We start from the raw sequence: 23,559 nt of genomic DNA, 5'->3' as shown, positions 1-23,559 counted from the left end.
TAATATACTTTCTCCTAAACACTTTACCTGCTAACCTAAAACACTTCCCTATGTAATCTACACTAAAATTACCTTTCACGTCAAATACCTTACCTACATATTCCAGCCCAGCCTCCTCCATCGCCCCACTGATCATGCACTCGCGCTTCCCGGGGGGAGCGGAGAGCAAGTCAGGGTTATGACGGAGGGGCATGTGCGCGAGACCCTCACCGCTGTCTGGAACCGCCACAGTCAGGGGCCTGAAAGTCCTCCACGCCTCCAAGAGTTCCCTCTCGAAGGGGGGGAGGCCCTCCAGGACCGAAACAGGGGGCAACAAACACAAATTATAAACACCAAACTTACCTAGACTATTAACAAACTCACCTATATAATCCTTCCATGGAGCATCTACCTCAACGTCTAGAAATTTCCGAATTGTTTTCAGCCTGAAGGCCTTCTTCCTTAACTCTAAATCTGCTAACTTTAAACCTCCCTGATCGTACTCACCTATCATAACCTTATGTGCAATAAAGCCCCTCTCACGATTCCACAAAAAGTGGTTTATCACTAACCTTAATTTGTTAGCATAGACCCCCGGCAGGCCGTACACGGAGAGTGCATGGTTCAACATGGACATGCACAAAGAATTTACAACTAAGACTTTACCTTTTAATGTCAGATTACGACGTCTCCAAAAATTCAAGCGCGCTGTAATTTTCTCGCACAAAGGCGACCAAAGTGCAGTACGACACGCCTCCTCGTCTCTGCCCAGGGGGACGCCGAGGACCTTGTAGGAGTCCCCCGCCTCCCGGAGCTGGACAGGGAGAGGAACAGGCGTGACGCTGCCGCAAAATTTAACCGTGGTTTTATCGAAATTGATTTTGGCCCCTGAAGCGAGGCCGTAAACATTGAGCACGTGGAGAGAGGCGTTCAGGCTCTCCACGTCTCGGAGGATCAGATTCGTGTCATCTGCGTACTGAAAAATTTTGACTTCCCTACCCGCAGGCGTGGTCAGTCCCCTCACCGCCGCGTCCGCCCTCAACATGGCCGCCAAAGGCTCAGCGGCGATGCTGTAGAGGAGCGACGAGAGGGGACAGCCCTGCCTGACTGATCTTTTTAAGGGGAAAGAGTCAGTTAGAAACCCGTTGACTTTGACCTTACTGACCGCAAAGGAATAGATGAGCTGTAGCCAATTAACAAACCGTTCGCCGAAACCTAACTTACCTAATACAGTCCAGAGGAACGAATGCTCAACTCTGTCGAACGCCTTGTTAAAGTCTACACTAACGTGAATACCACCGGTCGCGTGCATCTGCCGAAGGAGATATCTCAGAGACAAAACTGTGTCTGAGATGTCCCTCCCGGGGACGCTGTAGGCCTGCGAGGGGTGTATGACGGATCCAATCACACGCTTTAACCTACCTGCTAATACCTTTGCTAAAATTTTATAGTCTACGTTCAAAAGGCTAATGGGCCTGTAGTTGGCGAGGCTGCTCCTGTCGCCCTTCTTAAAAAGCAGAGTGACGACACTCATCGCAAAACCATCGCCAACTCTACTCTCACTCTCAAAATCCTGATATAATAGGAGTAGGATCGGAGCTAACCTGGAAGCGAAACGCTTGAAAAACTCACAGGTTAGTCCGTCCTCTCCGGGGCTTTTCCCTGTATTTAAACTCTTGACTGCAGCCTCTATCTCCATGAGAGACAGAGGCGCGTCGCACAGCTCCCTATCCTCCCTGCTCAGTGTGCGCTCCAGAGCACCTACAGCCTGGTCTAAAGCCTGCTCTGCCACTCCGTCTGAACTAAAAAGCCTACTATAGAAATCCTGCGCTGTCTCTAAAACCTCATTTACCTCGGAAACAATCTTACCTGTCTTATCTATCAACTTATCTATGTGCATCTTTCCCTGTGTAACCTTCTCACAGCCGAAGAAGAACGCTGTCGAGCGTTCTCCTTCGACTGTGTGTCTGGCTTTTGCCCTCAAAATTGCACCCTGACACCTACTTACCTCCAGCTGCTCCAGCTCAGCGCGCACCACCAGGTACTCTGGATCCACAGGGCCAGTGGTGGAAGCTGCGCCCTGGTCCAGGACCTGCAGGCGCTGGCGGAGAGCGGTCTCCCTCCTGGTCGACAGCCACGCCTTGTGTTTGCTGTAATTGACACAGAGCTTTTTAATGCGTGTTTTTGCCGTCGGCCACCAATCGACCACGCTGTCGATCAGCTCCAGCTCCATGTCAAATACATCAAACAAAAAGTCCATTTTCCTACAAAAAGTTTCATCACCGAGGATGGAGCTGTTTAGGACCCACAGTCCTCCATTCCTCGGTGATGAAACTAACCCAAAATAAATATCTAAAGTGGAGTGATCACTCAAGCCTGACCACTTGTAGGAAGCACCACTGACTCTCTGTGCCAGGTCTGAGGAGGCAAAACAGAGGTCAATGCGGGACTGCTTCAGGACGCCCTGGACGACCTGCCGCCTGGAGAAATCCTTCAGGAAGGGGTGGACGAACCGCCACACCTCCGTCAGGTTCCTGCTGGCGGCTTCTTCCAACAGGGCTGTCCTGGCAGTGCTGTTTTTAAAAGAGTTGTTAATGCCGATGTCTGTCTTGCAAAGTGTTGTATTAAAGTCACCGATTATGATTGTATTGTCGTTCGCAAAGCGAAATATTTTTTTGAAGAATTGCCTCCTCAGACCATCATCGTTCGGGGCGTAGATGTTAATTAGTCTGAACTTCACTGTGTCCGTGAAGTCCAGGACCAGGAAGGAGCCCTCTGGGTCGGCGTGTACCAGGGTGGGTTGGCCTAAGACACCAGGCCTCACCACCGTGGCCACACCGCGCGAGCACGCCGTGCCCAGGGCCCAAAATACAGAGCCCACTCCCATGCTCCGCACTTGTTGCGCGTGGCTGACATCCCAGTGCGTTTCTTGGATGCAGAGCACGTCCCACTTGGAAAAGTGTAACGCGCTCTGCATCCGCACTGGGCTCCGCAGGCCGCCTGCGTTCCAAGAGGACAAGGAGAACGCCATTAAGAGGAGACCTTGGAGGATGTAACCCATCTTTTATTTAGACTTCTTTTTGGCGCCCGTCGCATCCGACTGCCACACTCTTTTTCTGACTTCACGGGTGGAGAAATCCATGAAGTCATCATTAAAAACAGTCTCGAGCTCACCTCGTGGGGCAGAGCTGCGTGTGGAGGATGGTGGGTTGATGGAGCTTTCTGCTGGCGCTTTTGAAGTGGTTGGAACGGAGGAGGCAGAGCCGCTCTCAGCAGCAGCGCCCTCTCCGTCTCCTGCCACCTGCTTCCTGCGTCTTGCCCCTTTCTTATCCTTCTTCTCCACCTGTCCCCTCTTACCACCGTCCGACTGGAGCTTGGGATCATCACCCAGCCCTGTGGTGATGTCCCCCCCTTTGGAGGTAAGATGCGGGGCCTGTCCCGCACCCATCCTCCTCCCGGGTTCAGCCTCTTCCTCCACGGGCTTAGGAGTTGGACCCTCACGAGTCCCCTCCCTCTGGTCAGGAGGAGCAGTTTGTCCTGCTCCCACCTTCCCAGACGCCAGCGCTGAGCCGAGCACCATCTCCAGTGCGACGGACGCCTCCTCGTCTGAGGAGTCAGAGGAGCAAGAGGAGCCAGACACCTCTGGCTCCCCTGACTCCTCCACAGCCTCCTCCTCCAAAAACTCCTCTACTTCGGAGAGAGCAGTTGCGGGCACGTTCTGGGCCACGTCACTGCTCTCTCCTCCAATGGCGTCCTCCCTGTCCTCCCCTCTGTCCTCCCCTCTGTCCTCCTCTCTGTCCTCCTCTCTGTCACCCGCACCACACGGACATAAGTGGCGGAACATGCGGCACTCTCTGCACTTCGGGGCCCGCTGCGCGACGCACTCGCGCGCGTAATGCCCCTGGCTCCCGCAGTTGCGGCACAGAAAGTCAGGGCACTCCCTCAGAATATGGCCAGGCTGGAGACACCCCCTACACACCCGCACCTGCCTGTCGTGTATTACCCTGAAGTACTCGGGGCCCCCCGCGGTGTCAAACCTGACAGAATACGGTAAGGACTGCACCGTGTCCGTGAACCTTACCCGTACAAACCTGGTGCCGTCCGCCACGTTCGTCCCCGGCCACATTCTCCTCCTCACCTCGGAGACCGCAGAGACCCCCCAGGCGTAGAGCTTGGCCAGGATCTCCTCGTCCTCGATATAAGCCGGCAGCCCCATGAAGGACACGACCAGCTCATCCACCGAGATGTCACGGGCGTGAACCCTGACTCCTCCAATGCAGTACCCGTCCAGGAGCCGCTCCTTCGCTTTAGTGGTACTGACGGTTACTTCATATTTGTCCTTCGAGATGAGTCTGCACGCTACTATGGAGCCGCACACCTCCTGAGTCGATTTCAAAAAAGCTAGTGGCGTGATTTGTGCTCCCTCCGTCAACTCCAACACCACAGTGAGTTCTTTCATAAATTTCATTCTTCTTTCTTCGTTCTTTCTATTATTTACAGATTCTTTCAAACTTTGTCTTGCCTTTGTCGTGTCCATTCCAGTGTCCGATGCCGTGTTGTCCGTCCTTTGAGCCATGCTCACAAAAAACAAAAAATCCACCTCCCAGTAAGTTTACTGGGAGGGGAACAAACAAAAGAACTGAAAAAAGTAAATGAAAATGACCAAAATAACGATTAAAAACTCAAAAAAAACTCCCAAAACCCCCAGCTCCAGACCATGCAGCACACCACAAATTGCACGCACCTGCACTGATTGCAAAGGGGCTGGTCCAGGGTGGTATGGCCGTGAGCGAAATGTTCCAGGTCAAAACTCGTATAAATGGCTTTTTTTGCATCAAACACTGTCTTTTCGTGAAGAGTACCTTCACGCCACTTGCTCGGTCAAAATTGGGATATCTCAATGAAAAACTTCTTTTTTTTTTCTTTTTTTTGACAGGTGAAAAAGTGTGAAAATGCTCACAGCACCTGGTATTCCCAGGTATTCCCAGGCGGTCTCCCATCCAAGTACTAATCAGGCCCAACCCTGCTTGGCTTCCGAGATCAGACGAGATCGGGCTGGTCCAGGGTGGTATGGCCGTGAGCGAAATGTTCCAGGTCAAAACTCGTATAAATGGCTTTTTTTGCATCAAACACTGTCTTTTCATGAAGAGTACCTTCACGCCACTTGCTCGGTCAAAATTGGGATATCTGAATGAAAAACTTCTTTTTTTTTTTTCTTTTTTTTTTTGACAGGTGAAAAAGTGTGAAAAAGCTCACAGCACCTGGTATTCCCAGGCGGTCTCCCATCCAAGTACTAAACAGGCCCAACCCTGCTTGGCTTCCGAGATCAGACGAGATCGGGCGGGTCCAGGGTGGTATGGCCGTGAGCGAAATGTTCCAGGTCAAAACTCGTATAAATGGCTTTTTTTGCATCAAACACTGTCTTTTCGTGAAGAGTACCTTCACGCCACTTGCTCGGTCAAAATTGGGATATCTCAATGAAAAACTTCTTTTTTTTTTCTTTTTTTTGACAGGTGAAAAAGTGTGAAAATGCTCACAGCACCTGGTATTCCCAGGTATTCCCAGGCGGTCTCCCATCCAAGTACTAATCAGGCCCAACCCTGCTTGGCTTCCGAGATCAGACGAGATCGGGCTGGTCTTTTTTTTTTTTTTTTATCTTTTATTATCAAAAACATCTTAAAACAAGTATTTACATATATTTACATGAATGTACAGACATACATGACACACAAGGGCAAGGGAATGGGATACACAAGGGCAGGGGGAGACGAGACAAAAAAAAATTACAGAAAATCAAACACACAATCATTCTCCAAACATTCTTCAGTGATGGGGGGTGATGCCGTGGTTGGGGGGGGTGATGCCGGGGTCAGAAGAGGATGTCCAGGTTTCCAGAGGGTGTGAGGTGGATCAGGGTGTTGTGGGGGACGAGGTGGGTGATGAACCGGTGCTCTGCTGCCATGTGGAGGTGTCGGAGGTGTGCGGCCAAGAGTCCTTTGAAGATGGGCCAGGGTGCTGCTGTTTTATTGTCACGGAGATGGATGTTCCTGTTGAGATATAATGTGTACCGGGCTATGGAGAGGGTTAGTCGGGCGAGATGGATGTTGGCTCCAGAGCGACTCTGTCCGGGACCAAAGAGGAGGAGCCAGGGCTCCTGGTCGTCCCCTCCTAGGGCCGCCGGCGGTGGGAGTCTCCAGGACAGCCTCCGAGCGAGGAGGTCCTGCAGTCGGGACCAGAACGGGCGGACGGCCGGGCAGGTGTACAGCATGTGCTCCAGGGTCTCGGGGGGTCCGTGGCACACGGGGCAGTCCGCAGCGTAGCTGTCGGGAAGAAATGCGTGCAGTGCTGCGGATGTAAAGACGATCCTGTGTCTAAATCTGAAGTCAAAATGACCTACGTTATGTGGGGTGTACCAATTAAAGATGTTGGCCCAGATGGTTGCGATGGTGCGTGCGGGGAATGTTAATGACCATTTGTGTTCCGAGGCGGGACGCCTGAGCACTCCCGGCAACAACAACTGATACAGGATGCGGGTGGGTAGGTCTGTGAAAATCCTAAACCTCCCCGTGCTAACAAATACATTAAAATTCAACTTACCTGTCGTGCTCCCCATTTGGCCCAAAGTGCTTCCCCAATGCCTGACCAGATTCCTGTTAAAAATACTTACCATACCACTAATATACTTTTTCCTAAACACTTTACCTGCTAACCTAAAACACTTCCCTATGTAATCTACACTAAAATTACCTTTCACGTCAAATACCTTACCTACATATTCCAGCCCAGCCTCCTCCATCGCCCCACTGATCATGCACTCGCGCTTCCCGGGGGGAGCGGAGAGCAAGTCAGGGTTATGACGGAGGGGCATGTGCGCGAGACCCTCACCGCTGTCTGGAACCGCCACAGTCAGGGGCCTGAAAGTCCTCCACGCCTCCAAGAGTTCCCTCTCGAAGGGGGGGAGGCCTTCCAGGACCGAAACAGGGGGCAACAAACACAAATTATAAACACCAAACTTACCTAGACTATTAACAAACTCACCTATATAATCCTTCCATGGAGCATCTACCTCAACGTCTAGAAATTTCCGAATTGTTTTCAGCCTGAAGGCCTTCTTCCTTAACTCTAAATCTGCTAACTTTAAACCTCCCTGATCGTACTCACCTATCATAACCTTATGTGCAATAAAGCCCCTCTCACGATTCCACAAAAAGTGGTTTATCACTAACCTTAATTTGTTAGCATAGACCCCCGGCAGGCCGTACACGGAGAGTGCATGGTTCAACATGGACATGCACAAAGAATTTACAACTAAGACTTTACCTTTTAATGTCAGATTACGACGTCTCCAAAAATTCAAGCGCGCTGTAATTTTCTCGCACAAAGGCGACCAAAGTGCAGTACGACACGCCTCCTCGTCTCTGCCCAGGGGGACGCCGAGGACCTTGTAGGAGTCCCCGGCCTCCCGGAGCTGGACAGGGAGAGGAACAGGCGTGACGCTGCCGCAAAATTTAACCGTGGTTTTATCGAAATTGATTTTGGCCCCTGAAGCGAGGCCGTAAACATTGAGCACGTGGAGAGAGGCGTTCAGGCTCTCCACGTCTCGGAGGATCAGATTCGTGTCATCTGCGTACTGAAAGATTTTGACTTCCCTACCCGCAGGCGTGGTCAGTCCCCTCACCGCCGCGTCCGCCCTCAACATGGCCGCCAAAGGCTCAGCGGCGATGCTGTAGAGGAGCGACGAGAGGGGACAGCCCTGCCTGACTGATCTTTTCAAGGGGAAAGAGTCAGTTAGAAACCCGTTGACTTTGACCTTACTGACCGCAAAGGAATAGATGAGCTGTAGCCAATTAACAAACCGTTCACCGAAACCTAACTTACCTAATACAGTCCAGAGGAACGAATGCTCAACTCTGTCGAACGCCTTGTTAAAGTCTACACTAACGTGAATACCACCGGTCGCGTGCATCTGCCGAAGGAGATATCTCAGAGACAAAACTGTGTCTGAGATGTCCCTCCCGGGGACGCTGTAGGCCTGCGAGGGGTGTATGACGGATCCAATCACACGCTTTAACCTACCTGCTAATACCTTTGCTAAAATTTTATAGTCTACGTTCAAAAGGCTAATGGGCCTGTAGTTGGCGAGGCTGCTCCTGTCGCCCTTCTTAAAAAGCAGAGTGACGACACTCATCGCAAAACCATCGCCAACTCTACTCTCACTCTCAAAATCCTGATATAATAGGAGTAGGATCGGAGCTAACCTGGAAGCGAAACGCTTGAAAAACTCACAGGTTAGTCCGTCCTCTCCGGGGCTTTTTCCTGTATTTAAACTCTTGACTGCAGCCTCTATCTCCATGAGAGACAGAGGCGCGTCGCACAGCTCCCTATCCTCCCTGCTCAGTGTGCGCTCCAGAGCACCTACAGCCTGGTCTAAAGCCTGCTCTGCCACTCCGTCTGAACTAAAAAGCCTACTATAGAAATCCTGCGCTGTCTCTAAAACCTCACTTACCTCGGAAACAATCTTACCTGTCTTATCTATCAACTTATCTATGTGCATCTTTCCCTGTGTAACCTTCTCACAGCCGAAGAAGAACGCTGTCGAGCGTTCTCCTTCGACTGTGTGTCTGGCTTTTGCCCTCAAAATTGCACCCTGACACCTACTTACCTCCAGCTGCTCCAGCTCAGCGCGCACCACCAGGTACTCTGGATCCACAGGGCCAGTGGTGGAAGCTGCGCCCTGGTCCAGGACCTGCAGGCGCTGGCGGAGAGCGGTCTCCCTCCTGGTCGACAGCCACGCCTTGTGTTTGCTGTAATTGACACAGAGCTTTTTAATGCGTGTTTTTGCCGTCGGCCACCAATCGACCACGCTGTCGATCAGCTCCAGCTCCATGTCAAATACATCAAACAAAAAGTCCATTTTCCTACAAAAAGTTTCATCACCGAGGATGGAGCTGTTTAGGACCCACAGTCCTCCATTCCTCGGTGATGAAACTAACCCAAAATAAATATCTAAAGTGGAGTGATCACTCAAGCCTGACCACTTGTAGGAAGCACCACTGACTCTCTGTGCCAGGTCTGAGGAGGCAAAACAGAGGTCAATGCGGGACTGCTTCAGGACGCCCTGGACGACCTGCCGCCTGGAGAAATCCTTCAGGAAGGGGTGGACGAACCGCCACACCTCCGTCAGGTTCCTGCTGGCGGCTTCTTCCAACAGGGCTGTCCTGGCAGTGCTGTTTTTAAAAGAGTTGTTAATGCCGATGTCTGTCTTGCAAAGTGTTGTATTAAAGTCACCGATTATGATTGTATTGTCGTTCGCAAAGCGAAATATTTTTTTGAAGAATTGCCTCCTCAGACCATCATCGTTCGGGGCGTAGATGTTAATTAGTCTGAACTTCACTGTGTCCGTGAAGTCCAGGACCAGGAAGGAGCCCTCTGGGTCGGCGTGTACCAGGGTGGGTTGGCCTAAGACACCAGGCCTCACCACCGTGGCCACACCGCGCGAGCACGCCGTGCCCAGGGCCCAAAATACAGAGCCTACTCCCATGCTCCGCACTTGTTGCGCGTGGCTGACATCCCAGTGCGTTTCTTGGATGCAGAGCACGTCCCACTTGGAAAAGTATAACGCGCTCTGCATCCGCACTGGGCTCCGCAGGCCGCCTGCGTTCCAAGAGGACAAGGAGAACGCCATTAAGAGGAGACCTTGGAGGATGTAACCCATCTTTTATTTAGACTTCTTTTTGGCGCCCGTCGCATCCGACTGCCACACTCTTTTTCTGACTTCACGGGTGGAGAAATCCATGAAGTCATCATTAAAAACAGTCTCGAGCTCACCTCGTGGGGCAGAGCTGCGTGTGGAGGATGGTGGGTTGATGGAGCTTTCTGCTGGCGCTTTTGAGGTGGTTGGAACGGAGGAGGCAGAGCCGCTCTCAGCAGCAGCGCCCTCTCCGTCTCCTGCCACCTGCTTCCTGCGTCTTGCCCCTTTCTTTTCCTTTTTCTCCACCTGTCCCCTCTTACCACCGTCCGACTGGAGCTTGGGATCATCACCCAGCCCTGTGGTGATGTCCCCCCCTTTGGAGGTAAGATGCGGGGCCTGTCCCGCACCCATCCTCCTCCCGGGTTCAGCCTCTTCCTCCACGGGCTTAGGAGTTGGACCCTCACGAGTCCCCTCCCTCTGGTCAGGAGGAGCAGTTTGTCCTGCTCCCACCTTCCCAGACGCCAGCGCTGAGCCGAGCACCATCTCCAGTGCGACGGGCGCCTCCTCGTCTGAGGAGTCAGAGGAGCAAGAGGAGCCAGACACCTCTGGCTCCCCTGACTCCTCCACAGCCTCCTCCTCCAAAAACTCCTCTACTTCGGAGAGAGCAGTTGCGGGCACGTTCTGGGCCACGTCACTGCTCTCTCCTCCAATGGCGTCCTCCCTGTCCTCCCCTCTGTCCTCCCCTCTGTCCTCCTCTCTGTCACCCGCACCACACGGACATAAGTGGCGGAACATGCGGCACTCTCTGCACTTCGGGGCCCGCTGCGCGACGCACTCGCGCGCGTAATGCCCCTGGCTCCCGCAGTTGCGGCACAGAAAGTCAGGGCACTCCCTCAGAATATGGCCAGGCTGGAGACACCCCCTACACACCCGCACCTGCCTGTCGTGTATTACCCTGAAGTACTCGGGGCCCCCCGCGGTGTCAAACCTGACAGAATACGGTAAGGACTGCACCGTGTCCGTGAACCTTACCCGTACAAACCTGGTGCCGTCCGCCACGTTCGTCCCCGGCCACATTCTCCTCCTCACCTCGGAGACCGCAGAGACCCCCCAGGCGTAGAGCTTGGCCAGGATCTCCTCGTCCTCGATATAAGCCGGCAGCCCCATGAAGGACACGACCAGCTCATCCACCGAGATGTCACGGGCGTGAACCCTGACTCCTCCAATGCAGTACCCGTCCAGGAGCCGCTCCTTCGCTTTAGTGGTACTGACGGTTACTTCATATTTGTCCTTCGAGATGAGTCTGCACGCTACTATGGAGCCGCACACCTCCTGAGTCGATTTCAAAAAAGCTAGTGGCGTGATTTGTGCTCCCTCCGTCAACTCCAACACCACAGTGAGTTCTTTCATAAATTTCATTCTTCTTTCTTCGTTCTTTCTATTATTTACAGATTCTTTCAAACTTTGTCTTGCCTTTGTCGTGTCCATTCCAGTGTCCGATGCCGTGTTGTCCGTCCTTTGAGCCATGCTCACAAAAAACAAAAAATCCACCTCCCAGTAAGTTTACTGGGAGGGGAACAAACAAAAGAACTGAAAAAAGTAAATGAAAATGACCAAAATAACGATTAAAAACTCAAAAAAAACTCCCAAACCTCCAGCTCCAGACCATGCAGCACACCACAAATTGCACGCACCTGCACCATTTTTGTTCTAAAGTATAGACTTCCCTGCCCTCCGGCGAGGGGAAGCCCCCGTTTCAAGACTGCTGCTGCTCCCTTTTTTCCCATGCAGGACGAGACTTAGACTGCAATTGTTCCTTGAACATGGAGGAATAGTCTTATACTGCCGAGGCTGTCGCTATTCCCTTTCCCCATGGAGGACCAGTATTGCGCTGTTGCTTTTCCTTTCTCATGGAAGAACAGTCTGACACAGCCCAGTTCTCACCTGGAGTTACCAGTTTTCGCCATATACAACCAGGGAGGACCAGTTTTACGTGCTGCTGTTCCTTGCATCATGGAGGGATAGTCTTAGACTGCCAGACCGTCGCTGCTGTTCCCTTTGTTCCCATGGAGTACCAGTCTTAGACCGCTACTGTTCCTGATCATGGAGGAATAGTCTTAGACTGCCGAGGCTGTTGCTATTCCCTTTGTTCCCATGGAGGACCAGTATTTGTGCTGTTGCTGTTCCTGATCATGGAGGAACAGTCTTAGGCTGCCGAGGCTGTTGCTATCCCCTTTGTTCCCATGGAAAGGACAAGTCTTAGGCTCTACTGTTCCTGTGTGTAATGGGGGTAGTTTTGCTCACAGCACCTGGTATTTCAAGGAGGTCTCCCATCCAAGTACTAACCAGGCCCAACCCTGCTTGGCTTCCGAGATCAGACGAGATCGGGCTGGTCCAGGGTGGTATGGCCGTGAGCGAAATGTTCCAGGTCAAAACTCGTATAAATGGCTTTTTTTGCATCAAACACTGTCTTTTCATGAAGAGTACCTTCACGCCACTTGCTCGGTCAAAATTGGGATATCTGAATGAAAAACTTCTTTTTTTTTTTTCTTTTTTTTTTTGACAGGTGAAAAAGTGTGAAAAAGCTCACAGCACCTGGTATTCCCAGGCGGTCTCCCATCCAAGTACTAAACAGGCCCAACCCTGCTTGGCTTCCGAGATCAGACGAGATCGGGCGGGTCCAGGGTGGTATGGCCGTGAGCGAAATGTTCCAGGTCAAAACTCGTATAAATGGCTTTTTTTGCATCAAACACTGTCTTTTCGTGAAGAGTACCTTCACGCCACTTGCTCGGTCAAAATTGGGATATCTCAATGAAAAACTTCTTTTTTTTTTTTTTTGACAGGTGAAAAAGTGTGAAAATGCTCACAGCACCTGGTATTCCCAGGCGGTCTCCCATCCAAGTACTAATCAGGCCCAACCCTGCTTGGCTTCCGAGATCAGACGAGATCGGGCTGGTCCAGGGTGGTATGGCCGTGAGCGAAATGTTCCAGGTCAAAACTCGTATAAATGGCTTTTTTTGCATCAAACACTGTCTTTTCGTGAAGAGTACCTTCACGCCACTTGCTCGGTCAAAATTGGGATATCTCAATGAAAAACTTCTTTTTTTTTTTTCTTTTTTTTTTTTGACAGGTGAAAAAGTGTGAAAATGCTCACAGCACCTGGTATTCCCAGGCGGGCTCCCATCCAAGTACTAACCAGGCCCAACCCTGCTTGGCTTCCGAGATCAGACGAGATCGGGCTGGTGCAGGGTGGTATGGCCGTGAGCGAAATGTTCCAGGTCAAAACTCGTATAAATGGCTTTTTTTGCATCAAACACTGTCTTTTCGTGAAGAGTACCTTCACGCCACTTGCTCGGTCAAAATTGGGATATCTCAATGAAAAACTTCTTTTTTTTTTTTCTTTTTTTTTTTTGACAGGTGAAAAAGTGTGAAAATGCTCACAGCACCTGGTATTCCCAGGCGGGCTCCCATCCAAGTACTAACCAGGCCCAACCCTGCTTGGCTTCCGAGATAAGACGAGATCGGGCTGGTGCAGGGTGGTATGGCCGTGAGCGAAATGTTCCAGGTCAAAACTCGTATGAATGGCTTTTTTTGCATCAAACACTGTCTTTTCCTGAAGAGTACCTTCACGCCACTTGCTCGGTCAAAATTGGGATATCTCAATGAAAAACTTCTTTTATTTTATTTTTTTTTTTTTTGACAGGTGAAAAAGTGTGAAAATGCTCACAGCACCTGGTATTCCCAGGCGGTCTCCCATCCAAGTACTAACCAGGCCCAACCCTGCTTGGCTTCCGAGATCAGACGAGATCGGGCTGGTCCAGGGTGGTATGGCCGTGAGCGAAATGTTCCAGGTCAAAACTCGTATAAATGGCTTTTTTTGCATCAAACACTGTCTTTTCGTGAAGAGTACCTTCACGCCACTTGCTCGGTCAAAATTGGGATATCTCAATGAAAAACTTCTTTTTTTTTTTTTTTTGACAGGTGAAAAAGTGTGAAAATGCTCACAGCACCTGGTATTCCCAGGCGGGCTCCCATCCAAGTACTAACCAGGCCCAACCCTGCTTGGCTTCCGAGATAAGACGAGATCGGGCTGGTGCAGGGTGGTATGGCCGTGAGCGAAATGTTCCAGGTCAAAACTCGTATAAATGGCTTTTTTTGCATCAAACACTGTCTTTTCCTGAAGAGTACCTTCACGCCACTTGCTCGGTCAAAATTGGGATATCTCAATGAAAAACTTCTTTTTTTTTTTTCTTTTTTTTTTTGACAGGTGAAAAAGTGTGAAAATGCTCACAGCACCTGGTATTCCCAGGCGGTCTCCCATCCAAGTACTAATCAGGCCCAACCCTGCTTGGCTTCCGAGATCAGACGAGATCGGGCTGGTCCAGGGTGGTATGGCCGTGAGCGAAATGTTCCAGGTCAAAACTCGTATAAATGGCTTTTTTTGCATCAAACACTGTCTTTTCGTGAAGAGTACCTTCACGCCACTTGCTCGGTCAAAATTGGGATATCTCAATGAAAAACTTCTTTTTTTTTTTTTTTTGACAGGTGAAAAAGTGTGAAAATGCTCACAGCACCTGGTATTCCCAGGCGGGCTCCCATCCAAGTACTAACCAGGCCCAACCCTGCTTGGCTTCCGAGATAAGACGAGATCGGGCTGGTGCAGGGTGGTATGGCCGTGAGCGAAATGTTCCAGGTCAAAACTCGTATAAATGGCTTTTTTTGCATCAAACACTGTCTTTTCCTGAAGAGTACCTTCACGCCACTTGCTCGGTCAAAATTGGGATATCTCAATGAAAAACTTCTTTTATTTATTTTTTTTTTTTTTTGACAGGTGAAAAAGTGTGAAAATGCTCACAGCACCTGGTATTCCCAGGCGGTCTCCCATCCAAGTACTAACCAGGCCCAACCCTGCTTGGCTTCCGAGATCAGACGAGATCGGGCTGGTCCAGGGTGGTATGGCCGTGAGCGAAATGTTCCAGGTCAAAACTCGTATAAATGGCTTTTTTTGCATCAAACACTGTCTTTTCGTGAAGAGTACCTTCACGCCACTTGCTCGGTCAAAATTGGGATATCTCAATGAAAAACTTCTTTTTTTTTTTTTTTTGACAGGTGAAAAAGTGTGAAAATGCTCACAGCACCTGGTATTCCAAGGCGGTCTCCCATCCAAGTACTAACCAGGCCCAACCCTGCTTGGCTTCCGAGATCAGACGAGATCGGGCAGGTCCAGGGTGGTATGGCCGTGAGCGAAATGATCCAGGTCAAAACTCGTATAAATGGCTTTTTTTGCATCAAACACTGTCTTTTCGTGAAGAGTACCTTCACGCCACTTGCTCGGTCAAAATTGGGATATCTCAATGAAAAACTTCTTTTTTTTTTCTTTTTTTTGACAGGTGAAAAAGTGTGAAAATGCTCACAGCACCTGGTATTCCCAGGTATTCCCAGGCGGTCTCCCATCCAAGTACTAATCAGGCCCAACCCTGCTTGGCTTCCGAGATCAGACGAGATCGGGCTGGTCCAGGGTGGTATGGCCGTGAGCGAAATGTTCCAGGTCAAAACTCGTATAAATGGCTTTTTTTGCATCAAACACTGTCTTTTCATGAAGAGTACCTTCACGCCACTTGCTCGGTCAAAATTGGGATATCTGAATGAAAAACTTCTTTTTTTTTTTTCTTTTTTTTTTTGACAGGTGAAAAAGTGTGAAAAAGCTCACAGCACCTGGTATTCCCAGGCGGTCTCCCATCCAAGTACTAAACAGGCCCAACCCTGCTTGGCTTCCGAGATCAGACGAGATCGGGCGGGTCCAGGGTGGTATGGCCGTGAGCGAAATGTTCCAGGTCAAAACTCGTATAAATGGCTTTTTTTGCATCAAACACTGTCTTTTCGTGAAGAGTACCTTCACGCCACTTGCTCGGTCAAAATTGGGATATCTCAATGAAAAACTTCTTTTTTTTTTTTTTTGACAGGTGAAAAAGTGTGAAAATGCTCACAGCACCTGGTATTCCCAGGCGGTCTCCCATCCAAGTACTAATCAGGCCCAACCCTGCTTGGCTTCCGAGATCAGACGAGATCGGGCTGGTCTTTTTTTTTTTTTTTTATCTTTTATTATCAAAAACATCTTAAAACAAGTATTTACATATATTTACATGAATGTACAGACATACATGACACACAAGGGCAAGGGAATGGGATACACAAGGGCAGGGGGAGACGAGACAAAAATTTACAGAAAATCAAACACACAATCATTCTCCAAACATTCTTCAGTGATGGGGGGTGATGCCGTGGTTGGGGGGGGTGATGCCGGGGTCAGAAGAGGATGTCCAGGTTTCCAGAGGGTGTGAGGTGGATCAGGGTGTTGTGGGGGACGAGGTGGGTGATGAACCGGTGCTCTGCTGCCATGTGGAGGTGTCGGAGGTGTGCGGCCAAGAGTCCTTTGAAGATGGGCCAGGGTGCTGCTGTTTTATTGTCACGGAGATGGATGTTCCTGTTGAGATATAATGTGTACCGGGCTATGGAGAGGGTTAGTCGGGCGAGATGGGTGTTGGCTCCAGAGCGACTCTGTCCGGGACCAAAGAGGAGGAGCCAGGGCTCCTGGTCGTCCCCTCCTAGGGCCGCCGGCGGTGGGAGCCTCCAGGACAGCCTCCGAGCGAGGAGGTCCTGCAGTCGGGACCAGAACGGGCGGACGGCCGGGCAGGTGTACAGCATGTGCTCCAGGGTCTCGGGGGGTCCGTGGCACACGGGGCAGTCCGCAGCGTAGCTGTCGGGAAGAAATGCGTGCAGTGCTGCGGATGTAAAGACGATCCTGTGTCTAAATCTGAAGTCAAAATGACCTACGTTATGTGGGGTGTACCAATTAAAGATGTTGGCCCAGATGGTTGCGATGGTGCGTGCGGGGAATGTTAATGACCATTTGTGTTCCGAGGCGGGACGCCCGAGCACTCCCGGCAACAACAACTGATACAGGATGCGGGTGGGTAGGTCTGTGAAAATCCTAAACCTCCCCGTGCTAACAAATACATTAAAATTCAACTTACCTGTCGTGCTCCCCATTTGGCCCAAAGTGCTTCCCCAATGCCTGACCAGATTCCTGTTAAAAATACTTACCATACCACTAATATACTTTCTCCTAAACACTTTACCTGCTAACCTAAAACACTTCCCTATGTAATCTACACTAAAATTACCTTTCACGTCAAATACCTTACCTACATATTCCAGCCCAGCCTCCTCCATCGCCCCACTGATCATGCACTCGCGCTTCCCGGGGGGAGCGGAGAGCAAGTCAGGGTTATGACGGAGGGGCATGTGCGCGAGACCCTCACCGCTGTCTGGAACCGCCACAGTCAGGGGCCTGAAAGTCCTCCACGCCTCCAAGAGTTCCCTCTCGAAGGGGGGGAGGCCCTCCAGGACCGAAACAGGGGGCAACAAACACAAATTATAAACACCAAACTTACCTAGACTATTAACAAACTCACCTATATAATCCTTCCATGGAGCATCTACCTCAACGTCTAGAAATTTCCGAATTGTTTTCAGCCTGAAGGCCTTCTTCCTTAACTCTAAATCTGCTAACTTTAAACCTCCCTGATCGTACTCACCTATCATAACCTTATGTGCAATAAAGCCCCTCTCACGATTCCACAAAAAGTGGTTTATCACTAACCTTAATTTGTTAGCATAGACCCCCGGCAGGCCGTACACGGAGAGTGCATGGTTCAACATGGACATGCACAAAGAATTTACAACTAAGACTTTACCTTTTAATGTCAGATTACGACGTCTCCAAAAATTCAAGCGCGCTGTAATTTTCTCGCACAAAGGCGACCAAAGTGCAGTACGACACGCCTCCTCGTCTCTGCCCAGGGGGACGCCGAGGACCTTGTAGGAGTCCCCCGCCTCCCGGAGCTGGACAGGGAGAGGAACAGGCGTGACGCTGCCGCAAAATTTAACCGTGGTTTTATCGAAATTGATTTTGGCCCCTGAAGCGAGGCCGTAAACATTGAGCACGTGGAGAGAGGCGTTCAGGCTCTCCACGTCTCGGAGGATCAGATTCGTGTCATCTGCGTACTGAAAAATTTTGACTTCCCTACCCGCAGGCGTGGTCAGTCCCCTCACCGCCGCGTCCGCCCTCAACATGGCCGCCAAAGGCTCAGCGGCGATGCTGTAGAGGAGCGACGAGAGGGGACAGCCCTGCCTGACTGATCTTTTTAAGGGGAAAGAGTCAGTTAGAAACCCGTTGACTTTGACCTTACTGACCGCAAAGGAATAGATGAGCTGTAGCCAATTAACAAACCGTTCGCCGAAACCTAACTTACCTAATACAGTCCAGAGGAACGAATGCTCAACTCTGTCGAACGCCTTGTTAAAGTCTACACTAACGTGAATACCACCGGTCGCGTGCATCTGCCGAAGGAGATATCTCAGAGACAAAACTGTGTCTGAGATGTCCCTCCCGGGGACGCTGTAGGCCTGCGAGGGGTGTATGACGGATCCAATCACACGCTTTAACCTACCTGCTAATACCTTTGCTAAAATTTTATAGTCTACGTTCAAAAGGCTAATGGGCCTGTAGTTGGCGAGGCTGCTCCTGTCGCCCTTCTTAAAAAGCAGAGTGACGACACTCATCGCAAAACCATCGCCAACTCTACTCTCACTCTCAAAATCCTGATATAATAGGAGTAGGATCGGAGCTAACCTGGAAGCGAAACGCTTGAAAAACTCACAGGTTAGTCCGTCCTCTCCGGGGCTTTTCCCTGTATTTAAACTCTTGACTGCAGCCTCTATCTCCATGAGAGACAGAGGCGCGTCGCACAGCTCCCTATCCTCCCTGCTCAGTGTGCGCTCCAGAGCACCTACAGCCTGGTCTAAAGCCTGCTCTGCCACTCCGTCTGAACTAAAAAGCCTACTATAGAAATCCTGCGCTGTCTCTAAAACCTCACTTACCTCGGAAACAATCTTACCTGTCTTATCTATCAACTTATCTATGTGCATCTTTCCCTGTGTAACCTTCTCACAGCCGAAGAAGAACGCTGTCGAGCGTTCTCCTTCGACTGTGTGTCTGGCTTTTGCCCTCAAAATTGCACCCTGACACCTACTTACCTCCAGCTGCTCCAGCTCAGCGCGCACCACCAGGTACTCTGGATCCACAGGGCCAGTGGTGGAAGCTGCGCCCTGGTCCAGGACCTGCAGGCGCTGGCGGAGAGCGGTCTCCCTCCTGGTCGACAGCCACGCCTTGTGTTTGCTGTAATTGACACAGAGCTTTTTAATGCGTGTTTTTGCCGTCGGCCACCAATCGACCACGCTGTCGATCAGCTCCAGCTCCATGTCAAATACATCAAACAAAAAGTCCATTTTCCTACAAAAAGTTTCATCACCGAGGATGGAGCTGTTTAGGACCCACAGTCCTCCATTCCTCGGTGATGAAACTAACCCAAAATAAATATCTAAAGTGGAGTGATCACTCAAGCCTGACCACTTGTAGGAAGCACCACTGACTCTCTGTGCCAGGTCTGAGGAGGCAAAACAGAGGTCAATGCGGGACTGCTTCAGGACGCCCTGGACGACCTGCCGCCTGGAGAAATCCTTCAGGAAGGGGTGGACGAACCGCCACACCTCCGTCAGGTTCCTGCTGGCGGCTTCTTCCAACAGGGCTGTCCTGGCAGTGCTGTTTTTAAAAGAGTTGTTAATGCCGATGTCTGTCTTGCAAAGTGTTGTATTAAAGTCACCGATTATGATTGTATTGTCGTTCGCAAAGCGAAATATTTTTTTGAAGAATTGCCTCCTCAGACCATCATCGTTCGGGGCGTAGATGTTAATTAGTCTGAACTTCACTGTGTCCGTGAAGTCCAGGACCAGGAAGGAGCCCTCTGGGTCGGCGTGTACCAGGGTGGGTTGGCCTAAGACACCAGGCCTCACCACCGTGGCCACACCGCGCGAGCACGCCGTGCCCAGGGCCCAAAATACAGAGCCTACTCCCATGCTCCGCACTTGTTGCGCGTGGCTGACATCCCAGTGCGTTTCTTGGATGCAGAGCACGTCCCACTTGGAAAAGTGTAACGCGCTCTGCATCCGCACTGGGCTCCGCAGGCCGCCTGCGTTCCAAGAGGACAAGGAGAACGCCATTAAGAGGAGACCTTGGAGGATGTAACCCATCTTTTATTTAGACTTCTTTTTGGCGCCCGTCGCATCCGACTGCCACACTCTTTTTCTGACTTCACGGGTGGAGAAATCCATGAAGTCATCATTAAAAACAGTCTCGAGCTCACCTCGTGGGGCAGAGCTGCGTGTGGAGGATGGTGGGTTGATGGAGCTTTCTGCTGGCGCTTTTGAAGTGGTTGGAACGGAGGAGGCAGAGCCGCTCTCAGCAGCAGCGCCCTCTCCGTCTCCTGCCACCTGCTTCCTGCGTCTTGCCCCTTTCTTATCCTTCTTCTCCACCTGTCCCCTCTTACCACCGTCCGACTGGAGCTTGGGATCATCACCCAGCCCTGTGGTGATGTCCCCCCCTTTGGAGGTAAGATGCGGGGCCTGTCCCGCACCCATCCTCCTCCCGGGTTCAGCCTCTTCCTCCACGGGCTTAGGAGTTGGACCCTCACGAGTCCCCTCCCTCTGGTCAGGAGGAGCAGTTTGTCCTGCTCCCACCTTCCCAGACGCCAGCGCTGAGCCGAGCACCATCTCCAGTGCGACGGACGCCTCCTCGTCTGAGGAGTCAGAGGAGCAAGAGGAGCCAGACACCTCTGGCTCCCCTGACTCCTCCACAGCCTCCTCCTCCAAAAACTCCTCTACTTCGGAGAGAGCAGTTGCGGGCACGTTCTGGGCCACGTCACTGCTCTCTCCTCCAATGGCGTCCTCCCTGTCCTCCCCTCTGTCCTCCCCTCTGTCCTCCTCTCTGTCACCCGCACCACACGGACATAAGTGGCGGAACATGCGGCACTCTCTGCACTTCGGGGCCCGCTGCGCGACGCACTCGCGCGCGTAATGCCCCTGGCTCCCGCAGTTGCGGCACAGAAAGTCAGGGCACTCCCTCAGAATATGGCCAGGCTGGAGACACCCCCTACACACCCGCACCTGCCTGTCGTGTATTACCCTGAAGTACTCGGGGCCCCCCGCGGTGTCAAACCTGACAGAATACGGTAAGGACTGCACCGTGTCCGTGAACCTTACCCGTACAAACCTGGTGCCGTCCGCCACGTTCGTCCCCGGCCACATTCTCCTCCTCACCTCGGAGACCGCAGAGACCCCCCAGGCGTAGAGCTTGGCCAGGATCTCCTCGTCCTCGATATAAGCCGGCAGCCCCATGAAGGACACGACCAGCTCATCCACCGAGATGTCACGGGCGTGAACCCTGACTCCTCCAATGCAGTACCCGTCCAGGAGCCGCTCCTTCGCTTTAGTGGTACTGACGGTTACTTCATATTTGTCCTTCGAGATGAGTCTGCACGCTACTATGGAGCCGCACACCTCCTGAGTCGATTTCAAAAAAGCTAGTGGCGTGATTTGTGCTCCCTCCGTCAACTCCAACACCACAGTGAGTTCTTTCATAAATTTCATTCTTCTTTCTTCGTTCTTTCTATTATTTACAGATTCTTTCAAACTTTGTCTTGCCTTTGTCGTGTCCATTCCAGTGTCCGATGCCGTGTTGTCCGTCCTTTGAGCCATGCTCACAAAAAACAAAAAATCCACCTCCCAGTAAGTTTACTGGGAGGGGAACAAACAAAAGAACTGAAAAAAGTAAATGAAAATGACCAAAATAACGATTAAAAACTCAAAAAAAACTCCCAAACCTCCAGCTCCAGACCATGCAGCACACCACAAAATGCACGCACCTGCACTGATTGCAAAGGGGCTGGTCCAGGGTGGTATGGCCGTGAGCGAAATGTTCCAGGTCAAAACGGCCTTTTTTATATCAAACACTGTCTTTTCGTGAAGAGTACCTTCACGCCACTTGCTCGGTCAAAATTGGGATATCTCAATGAAAAACTTCTTTTTTTTTTTTTTTTTTTGACAGGTGAAAAAGTGTGAAAATGCTCACAGCACCTGGTATTCCCAGGCGGTCTCCCATCCAAGTACTAACCAGGCCCAACCCTGCTTGGCTTCCGAGATCAGACGAGATCGGGCTGGTCCAGGGTGGTATGGCCGTGAGCGAAATGTTCCAGGTCAAAACGGCCTTTTTTATATCAAACACTGTCTTTTCGTGAAGAGTACCTTCACGCCACTTGCTCGGTCAAAATTGGGATATCTCAATGAAAAACTTCTTTTTTTTTTTTCTTTTTTTTTTTTGACAGGTGAAAAAGTGTGAAAATGCTCACAGCACCTGGTATTCCCAGGCGGGCTCCCATCCAAGTACTAACCAGGCCCAACCCTGCTTGGCTTCCGAGATCAGACGAGATCGGGCTGGTGCAGGGTGGTATGGCCGTGAGCGAAATGTTCCAGGTCAAAACTCGTATAAATGGCTTTTTTTGCATCAAACACTGTCTTTTCGTGAAGAGTACCTTCACGCCACTTGCTCGGTCAAAATTGGGATATCTCAATGAAAAACTTCTTTTTTTTTTTTCTTTTTTTTTTTTGACAGGTGAAAAAGTGTGAAAATGCTCACAGCACCTGGTATTCCCAGGCGGGCTCCCATCCAAGTACTAACCAGGCCCAACCCTGCTTGGCTTCCGAGATAAGACGAGATCGGGCTGGTGCAGGGTGGTATGGCCGTGAGCGAAATGTTCCAGGTCAAAACTCGTATGAATGGCTTTTTTTGCATCAAACACTGTCTTTTCCTGAAGAGTACCTTCACGCCACTTGCTCGGTCAAAATTGGGATATCTCAATGAAAAACTTCTTTTATTTTTTTTTTTTTTTTTTTGACAGGTGAAAAAGTGTGAAAATGCTCACAGCACCTGGTATTCCCAGGCGGTCTCCCATCCAAGTACTAACCAGGCCCAACCCTGCTTGGCTTCCGAGATCAGACGAGATCGGGCTGGTCCAGGGTGGTATGGCCGTGAGCGAAATGTTCCAGGTCAAAACTCGTATAAATGGCTTTTTTTGCATCAAACACTGTCTTTTCGTGAAGAGTACCTTCACGCCACTTGCTCGGTCAAAATTGGGATATCTCAATGAAAAACTTCTTTTTTTTTTTTTTTTGACAGGTGAAAAAGTGTGAAAATGCTCACAGCACCTGGTATTCCCAGGCGGGCTCCCATCCAAGTACTAACCAGGCCCAACCCTGCTTGGCTTCCGAGATAAGACGAGATCGGGCTGGTGCAGGGTGGTATGGCCGTGAGCGAAATGTTCCAGGTCAAAACTCGTATAAATGGCTTTTTTTGCATCAAACACTGTCTTTTCCTGAAGAGTACCTTCACGCCACTTGCTCGGTCAAAATTGGGATATCTCAATGAAAAACTTCTTTTTTTTTTTTTTTTTTGACAGGTGAAAAAGTGTGAAAATGCTCACAGCACCTGGTATTCCCAGGCGGTCTCCCATCCAAGTACTAAACAGGCCCAACCCTGCTTGGCTTCCGAGATCAGACGAGATCGGGCGGGTCCAGGGTGGTATGGCCGTGAGCGAAATGTTCCAGGTCAAAACTCGTATAAATGGCTTTTTTTGCATCAAACACTGTCTTTTCGTGAAGAGTACCTTCACGCCACTTGCTCGGTCAAAATTGGGATATCTCAATGAAAAACTTCTTTTTTTTTTTTTTTTTGACAGGTGAAAAAGTGTGAAAATGCTCACAGCACCTGGTATTCCCAGGCGGTCTCCCATCCAAGTACTAAACAGGCCCAACCCTGCTTGGCTTCCGAGATCAAACGAGATCGGGCGGGTCCAGGGTGGTATGGCCGTGAGCGAAATGTTCCAGGTCAAAACTCGTATAAATGGCTTTTTTTGCATCAAACACTGTCTTTTCGT

General features: G+C 50.7%; 15 non-coding genes and 7 pseudogenes across 15 annotated transcripts; all 22 read right to left on the bottom strand.

Moving 5' to 3' along the window:
• Positions 1 to 4,932: 4,932 nt before the first annotated feature.
• On the bottom strand, positions 4,933 to 5,061 carry LOC140357538 (5S ribosomal RNA; annotated as a pseudogene).
• Positions 5,062 to 5,228: 167 nt separating this feature from the next.
• Positions 5,229 to 5,347, bottom strand: LOC140357257 (5S ribosomal RNA). The gene has a single exon (XR_011926427.1). It is a non-coding gene; the product is annotated as a 5S ribosomal RNA (ribosomal RNA).
• Positions 5,348 to 11,967: 6,620 nt separating this feature from the next.
• LOC140357442 (5S ribosomal RNA) lies at positions 11,968 to 12,086 on the bottom strand. The gene has a single exon (XR_011926602.1). It is a non-coding gene; the product is annotated as a 5S ribosomal RNA (ribosomal RNA).
• A 167-nt stretch (positions 12,087 to 12,253) lies between these two features.
• Positions 12,254 to 12,372, bottom strand: LOC140357246 (5S ribosomal RNA). The gene has a single exon (XR_011926416.1). It is a non-coding gene; the product is annotated as a 5S ribosomal RNA (ribosomal RNA).
• Positions 12,373 to 12,530: 158 nt separating this feature from the next.
• LOC140357383 (5S ribosomal RNA) lies at positions 12,531 to 12,649 on the bottom strand. Its single transcript, XR_011926546.1, has one exon. It is a non-coding gene; the product is annotated as a 5S ribosomal RNA (ribosomal RNA).
• A 168-nt stretch (positions 12,650 to 12,817) lies between these two features.
• LOC140357404 (5S ribosomal RNA) lies at positions 12,818 to 12,936 on the bottom strand. Its single transcript, XR_011926566.1, has one exon. It is a non-coding gene; the product is annotated as a 5S ribosomal RNA (ribosomal RNA).
• Positions 12,937 to 13,104: 168 nt separating this feature from the next.
• LOC140357465 (5S ribosomal RNA) lies at positions 13,105 to 13,223 on the bottom strand (annotated as a pseudogene).
• A 167-nt stretch (positions 13,224 to 13,390) lies between these two features.
• LOC140357173 (5S ribosomal RNA) lies at positions 13,391 to 13,509 on the bottom strand. Its single transcript, XR_011926345.1, has one exon. It is a non-coding gene; the product is annotated as a 5S ribosomal RNA (ribosomal RNA).
• Positions 13,510 to 13,668: 159 nt separating this feature from the next.
• On the bottom strand, positions 13,669 to 13,787 carry LOC140357463 (5S ribosomal RNA; annotated as a pseudogene).
• Positions 13,788 to 13,954: 167 nt separating this feature from the next.
• LOC140357382 (5S ribosomal RNA) lies at positions 13,955 to 14,073 on the bottom strand. The gene has a single exon (XR_011926545.1). It is a non-coding gene; the product is annotated as a 5S ribosomal RNA (ribosomal RNA).
• Positions 14,074 to 14,232: 159 nt separating this feature from the next.
• On the bottom strand, positions 14,233 to 14,351 carry LOC140357462 (5S ribosomal RNA; annotated as a pseudogene).
• Positions 14,352 to 14,518: 167 nt separating this feature from the next.
• On the bottom strand, positions 14,519 to 14,637 carry LOC140357172 (5S ribosomal RNA). The gene has a single exon (XR_011926344.1). It is a non-coding gene; the product is annotated as a 5S ribosomal RNA (ribosomal RNA).
• A 159-nt stretch (positions 14,638 to 14,796) lies between these two features.
• On the bottom strand, positions 14,797 to 14,915 carry LOC140357379 (5S ribosomal RNA). Its single transcript, XR_011926542.1, has one exon. It is a non-coding gene; the product is annotated as a 5S ribosomal RNA (ribosomal RNA).
• Positions 14,916 to 15,077: 162 nt separating this feature from the next.
• On the bottom strand, positions 15,078 to 15,206 carry LOC140357537 (5S ribosomal RNA; annotated as a pseudogene).
• Positions 15,207 to 15,373: 167 nt separating this feature from the next.
• LOC140357234 (5S ribosomal RNA) lies at positions 15,374 to 15,492 on the bottom strand. Its single transcript, XR_011926404.1, has one exon. It is a non-coding gene; the product is annotated as a 5S ribosomal RNA (ribosomal RNA).
• A 6,199-nt stretch (positions 15,493 to 21,691) lies between these two features.
• Positions 21,692 to 21,810, bottom strand: LOC140357171 (5S ribosomal RNA). The gene has a single exon (XR_011926343.1). It is a non-coding gene; the product is annotated as a 5S ribosomal RNA (ribosomal RNA).
• Positions 21,811 to 21,968: 158 nt separating this feature from the next.
• On the bottom strand, positions 21,969 to 22,087 carry LOC140357403 (5S ribosomal RNA). Its single transcript, XR_011926565.1, has one exon. It is a non-coding gene; the product is annotated as a 5S ribosomal RNA (ribosomal RNA).
• Positions 22,088 to 22,255: 168 nt separating this feature from the next.
• Positions 22,256 to 22,374, bottom strand: LOC140357461 (5S ribosomal RNA; annotated as a pseudogene).
• Positions 22,375 to 22,541: 167 nt separating this feature from the next.
• Positions 22,542 to 22,660, bottom strand: LOC140357170 (5S ribosomal RNA). Its single transcript, XR_011926342.1, has one exon. It is a non-coding gene; the product is annotated as a 5S ribosomal RNA (ribosomal RNA).
• A 159-nt stretch (positions 22,661 to 22,819) lies between these two features.
• On the bottom strand, positions 22,820 to 22,938 carry LOC140357460 (5S ribosomal RNA; annotated as a pseudogene).
• Positions 22,939 to 23,099: 161 nt separating this feature from the next.
• LOC140357138 (5S ribosomal RNA) lies at positions 23,100 to 23,218 on the bottom strand. Its single transcript, XR_011926312.1, has one exon. It is a non-coding gene; the product is annotated as a 5S ribosomal RNA (ribosomal RNA).
• Positions 23,219 to 23,378: 160 nt separating this feature from the next.
• LOC140357147 (5S ribosomal RNA) lies at positions 23,379 to 23,497 on the bottom strand. Its single transcript, XR_011926320.1, has one exon. It is a non-coding gene; the product is annotated as a 5S ribosomal RNA (ribosomal RNA).
• Positions 23,498 to 23,559: the final 62 nt, after the last annotated feature.

Source organism: Eucyclogobius newberryi, unplaced genomic scaffold, assembly GCF_026437365.1.
Source record: "Eucyclogobius newberryi isolate DKJ021-1_F unplaced genomic scaffold, fEucNew1.0.hap1 SCAF_128, whole genome shotgun sequence".
Lineage (NCBI taxonomy): Eukaryota > Metazoa > Chordata > Actinopteri > Gobiiformes > Gobiidae > Eucyclogobius > Eucyclogobius newberryi.
Note: the sequence above shows the minus strand (reverse complement) of the source record. Positions and strands in the feature narration are given on the sequence as shown.